The sequence below is a fragment of the Clarias gariepinus genome, chromosome 11 (genome assembly GCF_024256425.1).
Source record: "Clarias gariepinus isolate MV-2021 ecotype Netherlands chromosome 11, CGAR_prim_01v2, whole genome shotgun sequence".
Taxonomy (NCBI): Eukaryota; Metazoa; Chordata; class Actinopteri; order Siluriformes; family Clariidae; genus Clarias; species Clarias gariepinus.
This window is the reverse complement of record NC_071110.1, coordinates 23,321,900-23,339,260: the sequence shown is the minus strand read 5'-3', so window position 1 is coordinate 23,339,260 and position 17,361 is coordinate 23,321,900. Positions and strand designations below refer to the sequence as shown.

At 39.4% G+C, this 17,361-nt stretch overlaps 1 pseudogene; it reads right to left on the bottom strand.

Annotated features, from left to right (window-relative positions):
• Positions 1-1,483: 1,483 nt before the first annotated feature.
• LOC128532673 (odorant receptor 131-2-like) lies at positions 1,484-2,458 on the bottom strand (annotated as a pseudogene).
• Positions 2,459-17,361: the final 14,903 nt, after the last annotated feature.

Below are 17,361 nucleotides of genomic sequence, written 5' to 3'. Positions count from 1 at the left end.
TTTAAAACTACACCTGTGACACAATAACAGTAATATTTCGAACATTCTGCAGGCTGATATTTGAAGAAACGAAAGAATAATGAATAAACTAGTTGTTAGGTCAAAATAATCCAACAGTTATTTGTCATTTGTTAAAATCTCATATGAGCCAACATGAGCAACCCAACAATGTGTTTAAAGTACCTTAAATAATCCAGAACTTAAATAACAATAAACAGATACAGAGACACGCTATATAACAGTCACTATTGTATTTACTGCAACGAGCGAAAATGTCACTTGGCGGCCATTTTATGAATGACTTTGAAATGCAACTGATTCAATGCTTGAAATGCAACTAAAGTTTTTACACAGCGATGAGCGCGACGGTAATAACCATTCCAATTAATTAACTACTGTAAAAACACTGTGTTGGTCCTTCTAGTTTCTATATTTAATATAATTTTATCAATATTCATTAGTTAATCATTAGATCTATTATAATTTGTTTAGCCTGGTTAAATGACAGCTTCCAATTTCCACTTTTATCATCTCCTCCCCTAAAATCTCGTTTTTATTCATTATTTATTTATGTGGGAGTTGGTTTCCTTTGCCTCCTTAATTTCTTGTTCATCAACAAGGGTGATTTTTTTAAAATTCCTCTTTTTGAACAAACTCTCTGTGAAATTCCATTAGATCACTTTATTTTGCTCAAATTGTTCTTATAAACTTTACCACAATGTATAAGTACTTTAAGCATCTGGTTCTTCTCCTATTGGACTGTGGTGTACCTTTTATGTTTTTTGAATCAAGTTTAACTAATTCTATTAATTAACTTGAATATGACACTTTTAACAGATTGTGCTAACTAGTTCTGATTCTATAATGTATTAATTATTATATATACACTGTACTATATGGCATATTTATCCTGATCCTGATAGCCCTCCCACCTCACCTGTAAAGATGTTAACAATTTTGATGACTGATTTAATACTTATTTATAACCTGCAGTTATAGCATCATGTGCAAATAACTTTGGGGGACATAAGATGAATAAATTTCTTTTTTAATTTTGTCTTTCTGTTTGTCTGCTTGTTTGTGCATGCATCATGTAAAACCAATAAAGGAATTTCAATAGGGTTTTATAGGTGTACTTGGCCAAGCTTGATGTAACATATCGGCTTCGTTTCATCATAGTCCGCCCATGAGAAGAGCAGGTATGCTATTTGTAATGTAGATGCAAAACACCCTTATAGCATAAAAAAATAGACCTTAAAAAAATCATTAGTTCATTTCAAAATTTAACAGATGGCACTGTGCATTTTTAAAAACGCGCTTATGAATGTGTATTAAATTCCACGCAAGCGAAGTTGCAGACGCATCTATATAGGGAAAATAAGGATTTATTTTAAATTGTCACTTACGGATACCTATATTTGATATACAATTTAAAAATCACAAATAATATTGCCATTGATATATATAATATCCTGCATTCTGTTTAAATTGATCTTATTTTCAATCGTTTGATTTCCCTTAATGCTGAGAAAAGATTGGCAGTACCACACAAAGCATAATGCCTTAAGACATGAAAAAAAACTTCATCTTTCAGACCATAAATCAATGGACTAAGACTACGGGGTAAAAACAAAAAAAACTATCAAATTGGAATACGTAATATTTCTAAGTGTCATGTCTTCAACCTTGTAAAATGCCATTTCTATATATGGGGTAAAAAACTGCATCATGCACAGAAACAGCTGAGCACCATGAAGCAGTACAGTTCTGAGACTCTTATTGGTTGATTTCTTTTTTTTTGAGCAAGCAGCTCTAGCTGCAATCATTATCTGGATGTAGGTAAAGACAATGATAATGACCATAAAAAGAAAAAGCATAACATAAATTACAGCACGACTATGTGCCTGCCATTCTTTGGTTAACATAACCTGTGCATTACATACAGCAGAGGAAAACAAAGTATCAGGTGGGGCTGCTGCCCAGAATCCTATAAAACTAAATGCTGGAATTATAGAACTGATACCCCATATAGAAAAAAATCCATATAATCTGGTCCTACTTGTGGAAATCTCAGCATGTCTTAGAGGCATGCATATAGCCACATAGCGTTCCAAGCACATTGCCACCAAAGTAAGTGCTGTACAGCAGATGAAAAGATTCTGAATTAACACACAAAGAGAACAAATAACCATGTTCACTGGGTACTGGAAATAAGTCCCAAGTGAAAGCAAGTCTGCTAACAGTATGAAAGCTGTATCCACAAAAAGAGTTTGGGCAAACATGTATCAGGTTTCTTCCCTAAATAGTTCCTTTTTAAAAAATGAAAACATCATCAAACAATTTATATAAAGAAAAAATCCAACTAGGATCTGCAACAATATGATTTTCTGAGTTGAGGACCTTGAAAAATTAAATATAAAATTACTGCTTGATTGCTGTTTACTCCTGCACTCTGCATATCTATAAAATTAACTTTAAAATAAATTAAATGGAACAAAAGGTTTGTGATTGTTGCAGTCCAATATTGCCCATGTATATCTATCTATCTATCTATCTATCTATCTATCTATCTATCTATCTATCTATCTATCATATCTCATATACTGTTCTAGTGGTGACAGAAGTATCACTGTTGGTGCAGTTAGTATTAATATTTAATGATGTTTTTCTTTTGATAACCCTCCTTTTATTTAATCACTGTCCTTTTTTAAAAGGTAAGTACAAACATATAATTACTTACATATTACATGTGCCATGTATTTACATGTCATTACATATTACATATTTACAAAAAGTGGACCTTATGACCCTGCTTATCCAATGTTTATCCAGTGCCCAAAATCTGATTCAATATTGGTACTTAAATCTTTTCTGAATGTTTTTTTATTTTCTTTTTTGCCCAGGTATTATTTTGTAAAACTTTCTCCTTTCGTCTGAAATAAGCACACACACATTACCGGAAAGACTGTTGTTCTCCCCTAAATTATTTAAGCTTTTCCGCTTTATTTTTATGTTGCTCGCGACAGCGTAACAACCCGTTAGTTCATGCTCTTGTAATGATGAGATGAACAAACTGGTTGATGCCTGTTCTTTTATTTTCTGCATTGTCAGGTTAAAGTACAAACTTTTGGGTGAATCCTGCACTTAAATCTAACAAAAAAAAAAAAACTACTGAAGAACAAAACTCTACATCCTAGCTTACATCTCACATTCGCGTTCACACACACACACACACACACACACACCGGACTGCATTACACACAATGCATCTCCCGCACTGTACTATACTTCTGTAAAGAGCGGTCATAAATCAACGTCTCTCTCTCACTACACTGTTTTAGCTGAAATTAGTAATAAACATCACTAATGACACACGTGTGAGCGCAAACTAACAGAAACACTGTTGTAAAGTAAAACAAACAAACAAATGAACCAGCACCTTACCTCTGAAAAGATTAGTTTCTTCGGAGAGCAAAGTGTGTCTCTTGCCTTCATTTCTGTGCTTGTGTGCGTTTGTGAAAGTGGCTTCACACACACACACAGACACAGTGTCAAACTACGCTTGCTCGCGCGCGCGCACACCGCGATGACGAAGAAAATAGATTTTTATCTTCTGTATTGAGAATTTCTTTTGCTTTACTCACGCGCACACGTGTCTTATAAGAAACAGTGCACGAAATAAAAATAAAATGTTTTACACACACACGTGGTCCCAGTATTATAGTAAACAGTACACACGTGCACGGATGTTGATTATACCGTTGGCTCAGTTGTGATCACAACACACTCAGCGTCAAAACAAGAAACGCATGCGTGAAACTCAATGATAATCGGTGCTCGTAAACCAAGACAATGCTCGTTTTTCAAGTCAAAATTCATAAACTCGTAAACTGCGTTACTCATAATCCGAGGTTCCACTGTACATTATAATAAATTATGCAAGCAGTACTTGGGACTTGAGTTTATAAAGCATACCTGTCAAGTATAAATAAACAGTTTAACAGCAAAATGAGAACTTGATTTCTTTAGTCATAAGATATTTGTAAACTGTATATTTTCTCATGTAGGTTGACTTCTTCTCTTTTGCATATTTTCTCTCAAGGGTGTTAAAATGCACAAATGCCAAAATATTTTGTTAAAAGTGTTTTGGTTATGTAAGTGTTTTGTGTTTTTTATTTTTAAAGCTACAGTGCATAATCAGATTAATCATACCATTTAGTTTTCTTTGTGTCCTACTAGTAATGTCAGAAAATTAGACTACGATTATGAGAAAGATGATAAGCAGTACAGGATCTTTAGTTTACAACACTGTCAGCCTCCCACAAAATGAGCAATGTGGACACCTGTCCTTCCCCATTCTCGTGGACCCACCCCCTGCAAGAGAAACTGATGTGGTTGGGTGCACTGCTATTTGGGTAGTAATTAGGGCTGAGAGCCCAGACGGACCAGACCTGAGCGGCAGGAGCTGGGACTTCTCTGTGGGGGAAGGAGCCGGAGCTTGTGCGGGGGGTGGAGCATTATCAGTTAGATCTGGTAGGGCTTACCTTAATGCACACCCTCGGCTCTGGATCCATACTCCTGGTGGTGGTTCTTCTTTTCAATATGTGTAAGGGCCATGTTTAATTTTTATAAATTTGTTGTTGTGTTTAATTCTATTTTATTAGTTAAGCATTGCACGTTAAGTTTATTAGTTAGGCATTTAGTATGATAATCGTAAGTTGCACTGTGACATCATTTCATAAGTTTTTCTGTGACATCAATTCACAGTTGTGTAGCTTAACCTGCACCTTTGAAAATAATCAACCCTGGTAGAAAAGGAGGAGAAGAAGGAGAAGGAGGAAGGTTATTGTGTGAGACAACTTTCACACACACACACTTTTTGTTTGACTTAGACTGCAAACTAAGTTTGCGAGGAGAGTCATAACACCATTTCCACTTTCTTGGACTGTGAACTCTGTTTTGTTAGGGATTTTTTTAAATTAGGACTATTCACCATTAGGACAGCTTTACAGGACAGACATTTTTTATCATCATGCTCCCGGGCTGATTCAATGAAACCAGTGAAGCTGGCTTTTTTCTCTTACAAACCCAAACATCTTAGGGAGGCTGTCACGCTGCCACTAGGAGGGGAACCAACAGATCCAATAGCAGAGAGAGAGAGAGAGAGAGAGAGATCAGGAAAGGGACTTACGGCCAGCAGAGGGCATTCCGGCGCGGGGAAGTAGGAAGGCGGCACACACAATCCACGTCAGGGAAACCTTATCCAGTATTCCGGAATCAGATTGCGTAGTCAATGAGGAATCTGAGTTTGTAGGTCAGTAATCTCCTTGTAAAATTGAATCCTGAGTCAGACGTGAGCAGAGACAAAAACAATAATCAAACAGCGTTAATATCCATGGCAGACAATCTCGTGCAAGCGCAAAGGCAGAGATAAAGACGAAAGACAGAGTGAGGTCGTAACCTGAGAAACTGTGACATAAACAAAATGCGCGAGTAAAGGCTAAGACGACACAATAATCTGGCAACAGGTGGGTGTCTTGCAGCATCTTAAATAAGCAGATCTGATTAATCCAAATCGGCAACAGGTAAGATCGAGCCGTCACTGAGGCGGCAAAAGAGGACGAAGAGTGAAAGAGCCCAGGAATACCTCCAGAAACCACTGTCGGTAAACACAATCCCCAATGCCATCTACAGATGGCGACTAAAGCTCTATTATGCAAAAAGTTAGCCATATGTGAACATGGCTCACATATGGGAGAGGTGTTGTTGTGTCCGCTGGGCCAGGGCTTATTTAAATACATTTACACATAGGCATTTGGCAGACGCTCTTATCCAGAGCGACTTACAAAAAGTGCTTTAAAGTTTACATCACTGGATAGATACTTACACTGGGTTAACTAGGTTAATAACTGTGCCATTAGTTAAACACAACTGGGAAGAGGTTTTTTTTTTTGGATGTTGTTGGGAGGATTAGTCCAAGTACTGGAGAAACAAACGTCTTGAGTCATCCTTTAAAGATCGTCAAAGTCTCTGCTGTACGGACAGCTAGAAGAAGTTCGTTCCACCACCCAGGTGCCAAAACAGAAAAGAGTGTGAATAAATGAGGCGAGCAGTGCTGGGGGATCAGAGGGAACGTGGTGCATTGTGTGGTGTGTTTAGAGCAGAGAGGTAAGTGGGTGCTGTGCCATTTTTGGCTTTTTAGGCAAGCATCAGCGTGAAGCGGGAAAGTTAAAAACAAGACATGCTCCTGTATTGTGGATAAGTTGCAAAGGATAAATTGTGTACAGAGGCAGGCCTGCCAGGAGTGAGTTGCAGTAGTCCAGTTTTGAAATAACAAGGGACTGAACAAGCACCTCAGTAGCCTGTAAAGAAAGAAATGGGCAGATTGGAATGGCAGAGAAGTATGTTAGAGTGGTGCAGGACATGTATGAGACCAATAAGACAGTGGTGAGATGTGCTGTAGGTGTGACAGAAGAGTTCAAGGTGGAGGTGGGTCTTCATCAAGGATTGGCTCTAAGCCCCTTTTTGTTTGCTCTGGTAATGGACAGAATGACAGATGAGGTTAGACAGGAGTGTCCATGGACTATGATGTTTGCAGATGACATTGTGCTTTGTAGCGAGAGCAGGGACCAGATGGAAGAAAATTTGGAGAGGTGGAGGTATGCTCTGGAAAGCAGAGGAATAAAGGTTAGCCGCAGTAAGACAGAATACATGTGTGTAAATGAGAGGAACCCAAAAGGAACGGTGAGGATACAGGGAGCAAAGGTAAAGAAGGTGCAGGACTTTAAGCACTTAGGGTCAACGGTCCAGAGCAATGAAGAGTGTGGAAAGGAGGTGAAGAGGCGGGTACAGGCAGGTTGGAATGGGTGGAGAAAAGTTTCAGGTGTGTTGTGCAATAAAAGAGTATCAGCGAGAATGAAAGGAAAGGTGTACAGGACAGTGGTGAGACCAGCGATGCTCTATGGCTTAAAGACAGTGGCACTGAAAAAAAGACAGGAGGCAGAGTTGGAGGTAGCAGAGCTGAAGATGTTGAGGTTCTTCTTGGGAGTGACAAGGATGGATAAGATCAGGAATGAGTTCAGAGACACAACCCATGTAGATGTTTTAGAGATAAAGTCAGAGAGGCCAGATTGAGGTATTTGGACATGTTCAGAGGAGAGATGGTGAAAGAGGAGATTTATGGATGCAGTGAGAGAGGACATGAAGTTAGTTGGTGCGAGAAGAGGATGCAAAGAATAGGGTTATATGGAGGCAGTTGATTCGCTGTGGTGACCCCTGAAAGGGAACAGCCAAAAGACAAAGAAGAAGAAGACCCCAAGATTGCGGCAGTGGATAAAGGAGTGATTTGATTGTTCTCCAGGGATATCACAATGTTTTGACCTGGGGATGAGTCACAAGGGACAAACAACAGCTCGGTTTTACTCACATAGAGCTTCAGCTGATGAGCTGCTATCAAGGATGAGATGTCTGCCAGACATGCTGAGATCCAGGTGGAAACCTGAGTGTCAGAGGGAGAAAAGGACGGAATAATTTGGGTGTCATCTGGATAAAAATGGTATAAAAATCCATGCAATGATATGACCTTACCAAGAGAACGGGTATAGAGGATAAACAGAGGGACCAAGTACTGAGCCTTGCGGGACACCAGTAGAGAGTCTACATGGGGCAGATGTAGATCCCCTCCATGTTATCTCATATAACCTACAGTAGGTATCCAATCAGAATGTTGGTTTTACCACCGCGGCGCTCGACGGCAGCATTTGGGTTTGTACGTTTTCTGACTTTTACCGCTGAGTGGCGCTATATAACTACAGACTGATGCCTCAGGCCTTATTTCATTCTCTCCAGGATTAATGAACCGCAGATCCTTTAGAGCTGAACATAGTAGCGGATAAAAGCAAGTGAAACATTGTAGTTAAACGAATTCATAATCACATTACTAAAATTACAGTACAACATTTTAATTGAATTAAATCTTTTTTGGATCAAATTTAAGCAAAATAAATGTTAACACAGTGAGCCCTTAAATTTTATCAAATGTAATTAGAAAAGCTACACATGTAGGGTTTTGTGTCATCTTATATTTTGTGTTCTTTAAATTTATAGTAGATTTATTGTCACAAACTAACCGGAATGATCAGAAGACTTAGCACTTAGCCCTTTGTAGCGTGGATGGTAAACCCAAACGCGGAAGCACGCGAGTAGGCAGGATAGCCAGGCGATTTAGTCTAAGGACTCTCACAAAAGGGGAGCAAGGGAAAAACACAAATTTAACCCGCGTCCTATAAACACACTCGAATAAGAAAGTAGACCCAAGAAAAGTGAGTACTCACAAAATGGCAGACAGGCGATCTGAACCAGCATCGGGCGAACTCAATGACTGAGTGAAGTGAAGCGCCATCTTGTCTCCTTTTATGCTTCCTGTTTTAGCGACCGTTCTACTTCCGGGTCCTAGTGCCGGTTGCAAAATGGGTGTGTGTAACATTTTTTAACTGAAATAAATGACCACAAAATTAAAACATTGTCAGGACGTTCTACTGCATTAGCAGATGTTGGTCATTTACATTGCTTGTGTATTTGCGTTATTATAAGAAAGAAATGCAGTAGGCTGTTATGCTCTGTAACGGGTTCAACCCATGTTGCACGGGCGGCACCATAAAGCACAGACACGAGACAGGAAAAAGGGTAATTTGTTTAGGTAAAATGTGAAAGGAATGGGTTAAAGGAGGGAGGAAGAAAGGGAAAGGGATGAAGGTTGTGTATTTGCAGGTCCGGGGGCAGTGCCATGCTGGCATATGGGCACACAGCTGAAGATAACTGGAGGTGGGCGGAGTGGCAGAACAAAGCACGTGGAGGAAGTGCTCCTGCACGCTCCCTCGTGACGGCGCTTCTCCTGCTGTTGATGGCTGGCGTGAGTCCGCACGGCATTTCCTCTTCGGTGGCGGGGCTTCGAAGGCAGACTTGGTGCGGGAGTGAAGGTGCCGCGGAAGCTCGCGCAACTCTTTCACGTGCACCACTCAGCACGGGGATCTAAGGGCAGAATTCCAGTGTCCGTTTGGGGCCTTCACATCGCCCCACTCGCATCCCACTCTCCTATTCTCCACCGCATTACATACTTCCCAGACCTTGGACTAAACTCCGAGCCTTGCTTTTATAATGCGGAACAAGCCCGAGATCCTAATAATGTTAATTATCGCCAGCCGGCACAAATAGGCGGCTCCGTCCCTTTGCATACCTGCAGAACGTGGTGCCGCCTATCTAGTAGATTTGGGTGCATGCCCATCACAGACGCACGCCGTGACAAATCATCATAATTTTCCTTAATAGTAAATAACGACCTCTGTTGCGTTGTACCACCGCTGGCAAAACCTTATGATATTCAAGTTAAACATTAAACAAATTTACAATCACAGTACTAAAATTACAGTATTACAGTACAGATTTAGGATTTAAATTAAATATAGGCATTTCTTATTTGCATCAAATTTAAGCAAATTAAATGTATACCTTTATATCTAGCCTTTAGATTATATTATGTAACACTAGGGTATAAGCAGAAAACAGACTCTGGGTGTGCATCAAAAAAAGTTTATAAAACTTTATAAGCTACATAGCCTTCATAAGACTTCACTTTAATTTAAGTGCACTAACAATGACACAATAATGTTATGATTTTGTAAAACAAACAGGGTGCGCTATTCTGTATTGTTTTTGGTGAACTTGAGCGCGTCAGAAAATGAACCGAAACTGTGTATACTCGCCTCACAGACGTGAAAAATATATACTTATAAAAAGCTACAGTAAATGTCTGCTTTTATATAAACTAATGGAAAACAATTTAAGACGTCTAATTTTAGACGATGTAATCCATAATTCGAAAAGTGTCCACTGCTGCAGAGACGAGATGACATGATCACCTTCATTACTGCCGAAACCAAATAAATCACTAATTTATCAATGAATTTATAAAATGTTCAGAGTCAGTCTAACAAAGTAAATCATTTAGTAACAAGCCTGTAAATTTCCATGTAAAACAGGTACATCTGTATGAATAAATTGATATGAGGAGCTATTGATCAGTGACTTATTTAAATGACTCAGTTCAGGTGTAAGTAAATGCTCATTGCTGTGCTGTTTGGGAGAGGAACGTGCTGACGTTTAGTCTGCTGTGTTTATGTGTGACATGGATTTTACACAAATTTTTAAAAAGGCCCAAATCACTGCAGGTCTTTAGAAGAGCCTCTAAAATCACTTTAAGTGTGGAGAGGTGCATTTCAGTTTCTCTGAATGTATAGGTGAGAACAGCTGAATTACACCTGGGTAAGGTGAATAATTTGCAATTTGAATGTTGTCTGGCATGGTAAAGCACACTCAGTAACACTAAAAGAACAACAACCCAGAATTAATAGGAATAAGAGGCCCTGATTTTACTACACAAATTATTTAGTACAACAAAATTCCTCCGTGCTCTGGAAAACTTAATTTGTGTGGTTGAGCGCTAATTAGACTATGTATGAAATTAAAGAGGAGAAAGTAAGCGCCAATAGCCCACATTTAGAAAAGCATTTTTATTTAGAATATTAAAAATAATCCTGCATCTATTCTTAGGCATGCCAGCTGCCACTTTTTAGTTAGAAGTTTTCAATAGAAATCTTATAATGCCCACATGAGCCCTGATGCAGGGCTTTCGAGGGAGTCAATAAAATAGGAGTTGTGAGGGTGCTTATGACATGCACGGGAAGACCTTCCCATTTGGAGATAGCGTGGGATTATTAATTAAGGAACTCAATAGAAAACAAATGAAAACACAAGAATAAACAGAGCTTCGCCATCTATGCCAGAACGGACGGGGCTTTGAAAAATAAAACAAAAAATAAAAATCCTCTCGGGGCTGTTACGACCTCTACCTAGGGGTGTAATAGACATAACTTAATTAGGCCTTCCACCTTCCCACCCCAAAGTAAAGGTAGCCACCAGCTTCAACAAAGTAAATGTAGCCTTTATTTAGATACAGAGTTGAGCAATGCCCAAAACAACAAACAAAAATACTCTAACGCGCCCTAGGCTTGCCTAGTCAAAATCAAATACAAAATCAAATACTAACTTGTCTAACCTAACTTCCTAGACAGGAAACAAGAGAACAATACAAAGGTAAAAATAAAAGGGTCTTCTCACTCCTAGAGAGACTACAAAGTGCTCAAGATATACAGTGATTTATTTTTCACTAGTTAACAACACAACCACAGTTTCCAAAATTGTTACTCAATTCTGTTCACAGCTCAGACTGCACTTTTTTACTTTATATCACACTAATCAAAGTTCGCACGCAAACAGTTTAGTTGGGAGTGGCAGGGTAGAGAGAGAGAGAGAGAGCTGTCAAGTGGTGGGTTTTTACCATGGGGATCCCAGCCTGTCCAATCAGCTTGCTTCATTCTATTTGAATGGGCCAGTCACAGGAGGTTTCCTATAACTCCACCCACACACACACACGCAACACTCTCAAAGCATACAACAAATCCAAAGTAGAAAAAAAAACAAGTTATGCAATACATTTAATTTTATACCTTTATGACTCTGGGTCATAACACCTCCCTTCTAAAAAAAAAAAAAAAAAAAATTCTTTTGCTAATTTTTTTTTTTTTAATACTTAATCTCTGGAAAGAGCATCTGCCATAATGTTGTCCAAACCCCTTTTGTATCTTATGTCAAGGTAAAAGTCCTAAAGTAACAAGGACCAACACATGATTCGCTGATTGCTATTCTGAATTTGAGATAAAAACACGAGAGAGTTGTGGTCGGAAAAAACAATAATAGGGATGGGACTGGAACCGATATACACCTTAAAGTGTTGTAATACTAAAAGTAAGGCTAAGGCCTCTTTCTTAATGGTGCTTTAGTGAAGTTGGTGTTTATTAAACTTTTTGCAAAAGTAAGTAATGGGATGGTCTATGCCAACTTCATCTTCCTGTATCAGCAAAGCACCTGCCCCCAGTGCACTAGCATACACCTCTACCTTAAATGGGAGGGTAAAGTTAGGGGCAGCAAGTACAGGGGCATTGCAGAGAAGTTCTTTAATGGCCTCAAAAGCAGACTTGCATTTCCCTGACCACTGGAACGGAGTCTTAGGACTTAAATTGGTTAAGGGAGCTACAACATCTGAAAAGTTTTTACAAAATGCACGATAATAACCCGCCATCCCCAAACAACGTCTGAGCTCCCAACGTGTTTAAGGAGCTGGAAAATCCAGAATTCCCTGCACTTTGTTTTCACAAGTAGATAACAGCTTTTTCAAATTCACATTTAGCTAGGTTAAGTGTGAGAGTAGAAGAGCACAAACAATTAGAGTTCACAAAGGGTTTCTAAATGTTCAGACCAGGATGACGAGTATGCCACTATATCATCTAGGTAAACTTCACAGTTAGCGATGCCTGAACGTACAGTGTTCATAAGCCGCTGAAAAGTGGCTGGTGCATTTCTCCGTCCGAATGGCATTACTGTGTACTGTAAAAAATCACCCGGGGTGACAAAAGCACTTTTTGAGGCACGTTTGGTGAGAGGGACCTGCCTATAACCCTTTAGGAGGTCTAACTTTGTGACAAATTTTTCTGATCCTACACGATCTACACCGTCGTCCATGCGGAAACGAATCTGCTTTGGCAAATTTATTTTGCGATAGTCAGTGCAAAATGGTGTGTCTAATCAGGTTTTGGGACAAGAAGGGAGGGTGAGCTCCATGGACTGTTGCTTGGAACAGCAAAACCATGAGAGAGAAGTTATTCAGATTCCTGACGCATTATTTCACGTTTAACTGGATTTACGCTATAAGCATGTTGCTTTATGATCGCCTATATCAATATCATGGCTAATAACAGAGGTTTTTGTGGAAATGTCGTTAAAGAGTGCAGGGTACTTGCTGATCAGCTTCATGAGGTCCAATTTAGCTGGGTTTGACAGGTGAGACAAATATTATGGTAGTAATTCCTATTTGGTTTTATGTGATTTTACTTACTTTTAATGAACAAAAGGTACCCATCGAAATATAATAGTCATTTTCTGTAGTAGATTTGAGAAATGCTTGCCTAGGAATTCAAGGCAAGATATACCTATACATAGGATGGGGAATCGTACGTGCAAAAGCTGACCATATAAGGCCTCCTGGAATGTGCTTGCCCAGGAAGATGAAAGAAACCCAGCTTTTGTGGGACATCACTGTATACTGAATTAGCTGCATTGTATGGAGTATTTAAACAAAGAGCGGCCAGAGATCAGTGCGACACTGCAGTCTCCCCCGGCCGTTATTGCATGATAAATAAAGCTTGTTATCTTCTGAAAACCAAATCATGAGTCTTCAACTAATTTCCACGACAATATCCATCCAGGTTGGATAGAATATCTGAGTTGTAAAGCCGGGCCCAGGGAAGTGAACCATGTCTGTCATTTATTCCATCATCAATCAGGTGATACGGCTGGACGGCAGAAACTGAAGCAACAGACACAACAGGAGCAACTACATGCAAAGAATCAACAGAACCCATTCGTGAAACATATTGTTTTATCATGTTTATATGGCACATACGCATTTTCTTTCTGCGATCTGGTGTTTGGATAACATAATCTGTGTCACTGAGTTTAGCATGCAGGGCTGAACCAACAACGGGAAGTAGAACTAGTACGCGGTCATCTGGCTGTAAAGTCCGCAGTACCGCCTTTGTCATAATGCGCTTTTATCCTAGATTGAGCAGTTGAAAGCTACTCACGCGCTACCTCACATGCATGATGTAGCCTCTCCCTAAATGAACTAACGAAATCCAGAAAATTAACCTCTAAACCTGACTTTTCTGAAAGCCATTTTTCGCATAGCAGACGCAGGGGTCCACACACAGTATAACCGAATACTAGATCAGAGGGACTGAACCCTAAAGATTCTTGGCAAGTCTCTCTCACAGCAAACAATAACAATGGTAAGCCCTCATCCCACTCACTTAATATTTGGTGGAACCTCTCTAATGCCCCCTGGCTTTCTGGGTAATATGCGCTGGACGTTTGATGCTAGACATTTAGCTTTGACATAACCTGTTTAAATATTGTTGACATAAAATTGGTCTCTTGTTTGCTCTGAATGCTCAGGACACAATTATACATTTTCTTTATTCCTAAATCGCCTGACATCCCATGATAAGGCTGTGGCACCACGATTTGACAAATTGGGTAACGTAGCTTCCTGTTTTCGTATCGTTGCCGTGAAAGTTTTGCGTTTGTATCAGCGTTTAAATCATATAACTTTTCAGTTAATATAATAGAACGTTATTACTAATACATTTTTTTCATGGATCAACAACGCTCTCTTCGAGGGAGAAATAAGACCACTGCAGAAATCTCCACAACAACATCGTGTAATAGTGAGGATTTTATTAACTTTTTTAATAATAAAATTGTAAATATTAGGCATAAAATTGAGGCTTTGAAACCAAACAATGTAATTTATGCTGATGTTAAACTAGCCATGTCATATCGGAACCTAGAATACTTTACTCCCCTTAAAGAGAATGAACTAATTTCACTCATCTCTTCTGCAAACTCATCAACTCATCAAACTCATCATCAACTCAAGATCCTATACTGACACATTTTCTTAAACAGATAGTACCAGCAATAACAGATCCCCCGTTGAGAATAATTAATTCTTCACTCAGCATTGGGTATGTTCCAAAATCTTTTAAACTAGCAGGTATTAAACCGATTATTAAGAAACCTGACCTTGACCCCTGTCAGCTGTCCAATTACAGGCCAATATCAAACCTCCCCTTTATCCCTAAGATTCTGGAAAAGAAAGTAGCACAGCAACTATGTTCATATCTACATAGAAATAACATACATGAACTGTATCAGTCAGGATTTTGGCCTCATCATAGCACAGAGACAGCACTCGTTAAAGTAGTAATTGACCTCCTATTGACCTCAGATCAAGGTTGTGTAACCATGCTTGTATTACCTTGACCTCAGTGCAGCTTTTGACACCATTGACCATAGTATTCTTCTTCACAGGTTAGAAAATGTAGTAGGAATTAAGGGTACAACCCCTTTCCTGGCTCAGATCCTATTTGACCGATCGGTATCAGTATGTAGACTTAAATGGTGATTATTCTGCATGTTCTCTAGTGGAGTTTGGCGTTCCACAGGGTTCAGTTTTAGGCCCACTGCTTTTTTCCCTTTACAGGCTTCCTCTGGACAAAATAATCCGTAAGCATGGTATTAGTTTTCACTGTTATGCCTACGACACACATTTATACATCTCAGCAAAACCTGATGAGATGAACCAGATTAATAAAGTTGAGCAATGTGTGCCAGACATAAGAAATTGGATGCTAATTACCTGTAACTTTCTTCTGCTTAACCCAGAAAAGACATAAGTTATTAGTCATAGAGCTACAGCTAGAAGTAAGATTCTAGATCACTCTAACTTTAGATGGCCTTTCTGTTCCATTAAGTGCAACAGTAAAAGACCTCAGTGTGACTATAGATTCCAGTCTTTCATTTGAAGCTCATGTAGATAATATTACCAGGATAGCATTCTTTCACCTCAGAAATATTGCCAAGATAAGAAATATATTGTCGCTAAACGATGCAGAAAAACTAGTTCATGCTTTTATCACCTCTAGGTTGGACTATTTTAATGCTCTATTGTCTAGTTGTTCAACTAGGTGCATAAACAAGCTTCAGCTAGTCCAGAATGCAGCAGCGTGAGTCCTCACTAGAACTAGAAGATACGAGCACAACACACCTATCTTATCTTTACTTCATTGGCTCCCTGTGAAATTTTGCATTGATTTTAACATACTACTTTTGACATATAAAGCAATAAATGGTCTTGCGCCACAGTATCTGCGTGAGCTGATAGTAGGCGTGGCGTATCGTAAGACCAAGGGATGCAGGCTGCTTATCAGTACCGCGTATTATAAAAACTACAGCTGGGGGCAGAGCTTTTTCTTACAAAGCCCCAAAGTTATGGAATAGTCTTCCAAATAATGTTCGGACTCAGACACAGTCTCAGTGTTTAAGTTCAGGCTAAAAACCTATTTATTTAATCAAGCATTTTTATAAATAAGTTTGCCTTAGGTAAAGGAGCAGATCTGGGGGACTAATGGACGTAAAGTATTATGGTGAACTGGTATGTTTAGATGCTGTCTTTCCCACTCTCACTGATCACTCAGGTTTGTTGACGGTGAGGTCATTGGTTGCTTTCATCTCAGGGAGCCCTCATGTCTGTGGTTTCTTCTGACTCTCCCTTTTAGTTATGTTGTTATAGTTAGTCCTGCCGGAGTCTCTGCTTGCACTCTACAGTAAATATACATTATACATTATGTGACTGACCATACCTAACTGTTATCTCTCTTCTTCTGCTCTTTCTCCCGTTCCTTCTCTTCCCTCTCTTACCCTCTCTCTGTCGAGCTACACATGTTGTTCCTGAGCTGCCAGTGATCCAGACTCCCTCTGCCCTCCAGACCTGTCTGACCCATCCTAGTGCCCCACTTCTGGTTGGAGATCTCGTCGCATGGATGCCCCGTGTGTCTCTTTGGGATGCGTCTTGTGTCTGGGGATGGTTCTCGCTACCTAGAAAACAGTTCTGGCCTCGACTGGTGTTGGCAGCTGTTTCTTTGAGGACTTGACAGTTCGATAGTTCATACAAGTCTACCTGAGTTTTCAATAACTAACTGGACTCCATATTAACATCAATTAACATCAACTGTTATGCTGAACCGCCTCCCAACTAACACACAGTATGAATGCAGATCAATTCCTGCTCTCTGTTTTACCCAGATGAGGATGGGTTCCCTGTTGAGTCTGGTTCCTCTCAAGGTTTCTTCCTATTACCATCTCAGGGAGTTTTTTCTTGCCACTGTCGCCCTCGGCTTGCTCATCAAGGACTATCTGACCATTTTGATTCATACACATTCAAATTCCATACAAACTTAAATAATTATTTTGATTGTGTAAAGCTGCTTTGGGACAATGCCAATTGTTAAAAGCGCTATACAAATAAAATTGAATTGAATTAAATTGAGTCATGTTTAAAACCAGAGCTTAGAGTCCAGCAGCGAATTAGAAGACCATCATTAAAAAAGTAAAACACAGACTTTTCACATGTAGAGTTTTTTACCATTTTAAAACAAGATGACAGAGTTGGATCAGATTGCTGTGCCGTAACTAATTGCTCTCGGTCTATTAATCTAGATAAGACTTCTGCCTGCAACTCAGGGCACACAGGTTTAGTGTCTTTAACTTTCCTCGATGAAACAGAGGGATCGCGGGTGTTCAGGAATGAATTAATTAGATCCACCACATCACTGAGCCTCCGTGCCT